The sequence below is a fragment of the Montipora capricornis genome, chromosome 7, assembly GCF_036669925.1.
Source record: "Montipora capricornis isolate CH-2021 chromosome 7, ASM3666992v2, whole genome shotgun sequence".
In the NCBI taxonomy this organism is placed as follows: Eukaryota; Metazoa; Cnidaria; class Anthozoa; order Scleractinia; family Acroporidae; genus Montipora; species Montipora capricornis.
In genome coordinates this window covers 13,742,595-13,745,059 of record NC_090889.1, presented here as the reverse complement: position 1 = coordinate 13,745,059, position 2,465 = coordinate 13,742,595, and positions in this window count along the sequence as shown.

Here is a 2,465-nt window from a genome sequence, read left to right as displayed (position 1 = left end):
AGGAACGAAAACTCGTGCTGCCCGTGCAGCACGATTATTTTTCCTATTTAACAAATGATATCCTTGCTTTGTGATCTTGCCGCTGCCGTTGCCATGTCTTCGCTTGAACTCCCTTTTCTTGGCGTTTTACCGCCCAATTACATTTCAGTTTATTAATCACATCACTGATTATCAAAACCAAATGGCGTATTAAAATTCCTGAGACAGCTAAGTTGAGCAAGTTCTTTCAACTTTTGAAGTCAATTTGGTTTAAGAGCGATTCGTTCAATGGACCTCTTTAGCTTGTTATTTTTGTTTCCCATTTCAAACCACGTGTTGTTACTCTAGGGAACAGTTTCTTTCAAATGTCTTCTTATGCACGTGCATATCTTTGCATAACGTATGAAAAAACGGAAGAGAAATTCCCTTGGGAATATCATGTGGTCTGAAATGCAAAACGCACAAGCTAAAGCGGTTCATTATTTTGTTTGTTAAAGAGACGTCATAACAAAATTACCTTCTTACTCGCGAAGCAACATTTGCGCATGCACAGCTGTCGGTGTTCACGCGACGAAATAGTCATGCCTCCCAATCCCCAAAGAAGGGGTAGGGATCACGAAATTTACCATTAGGAAACACAGCTGGAGATCAAAAATTCTTGGGGTTAGTAACAAAACAGACTTTAAATAAGGACTAACCATCAGAGAAACGCAAACAGACAAGAACGTGAGGAGAGAATAACAAAGAGCGCGCGGAAATTATGCGCTTGACATCGCACCTAGCGTAATTAATTGGATAATAGACTTCCCACCAGCTCGCTCGCAGAGAATAAAACTCTCTAAAGGCTGTGTTTCCGAATGGGGCACAGTACCTTCGGGCGTTCCGCAAGGGACCAAACTAGGCCCTTGGCTTTCTTAATCATGATAAATGATTTATATAGCAATCGTCGGTAATGCTTCTATTTGGAAATATGTTAGATGACACGACAACATCAAAGGTAATACAAAAAGGACATCATAGCGAGGCTCAAGGTATCTTAAATGTGATAGTAAAGTGGTCAATCAGAAACAGAGTCAAGTTAAACACAGACAAATGTAAGGAGCTCCGCATTAGTTTTACATCAGATTGTGTCTTTTTTCATTGCCTGATTTCATACCGTGGCAGCCTGGCACTAGCTATCGGTTTTGCCGGAAAAAAGACGGCGGAAATATGAAAGAAGACTCGCCCAAAATGTTTTTTTGCAGCATTAAAAAAATCATAAATGATGGTTGTCTTGAGTCGCTCAACACAAAAAAAGAAAAACTTTGGAGAACTTTGCAATAGTCTCCGTGTCTAAAAGTGAACTGATTGTTACAAAAATTATTACCATTTAAAGATGACCCGGATTTTCTCGACAATCTCTGTCAAGAAGAGCTTTAAGGCGACAGCCCTTTCGAGATAGGAGATCCCACTACCAACAGCTGGATGGATATGCAATACTTCCCTCTTTTCCAATATTTCAATAAACGTTATCAGCAGAAATCAGTCTAATAGACTGTAGGGAATGATAAGACAACTCCGCAAAGCTCATCGAATGTTTTCTTCAAGACGAATAAAAACCAACAAGGTTTTCAAAGATGGTAGTCAGTTATTTATCAAGTCAAGCATATTAAAGAATTTTTGTTCTGAAGTTATACGAACTGTACCCTGGGTGCCAGAGATTTTATTTTTCTTTCGTAAGGAGCGAACGGTTAAAACGGAGAGGCGAAAAATACGAACCTCTAGTCACGGCGGTTTAGAATCTCACTTCCATGATTTGTGATTATAAACACGGTCGCTTATTGGTTTTCCATAGTCAGTGCCAGGTCTTTCCGAGTAAAGACAATCTAACACTCAATTTCAATGGTTGAACGGTGATAGCGGTGCACCGTGGCCACAAAACCGGTTTTGAGCGCAAACAAAACTGGCGGTCTAAGGCTGTGCATTCGAGCGAGTATTTAGAGGTTTGCACAGTGCAATACACAGAAAAGTCTGGATTTTTGGAGATTTTAGAACTGAAACCTGTTCAGGAATTTCATCAAGCGTGAGGATGTGTTTGTGGTCCTGCCAATTGGATGCCGCAAATCTTTGATATTTCAACTTGTGCCGAAAGTTTGTTCGTATTTGTATGATCGTGGAAAAAAAATGTTCTCCGGGATTTTGATTTTGATCAAATGAGTAGAAATTGAGAGAAATCTGCGGGAGAATGATAAAGTTTGACAATGAATTAACCTGAAGCATTTGAACATTTTGACTTTTTTAACTATTATAATGGGACGAATATAAAGATTTCGCGTGAGTGCATTGACAAGCTAAGCCAGTTTGCAAATTGCTTTAAATTTGACGTTCATATGCATACAAAGATTGACAGTGAACTGGGGAAAATTATGGCTTCGTAAATCCCTCAATTAAAATACCAGGGGTTGGAATAAACGGAGATCATGTACGTCCGATCATGATAATGATGC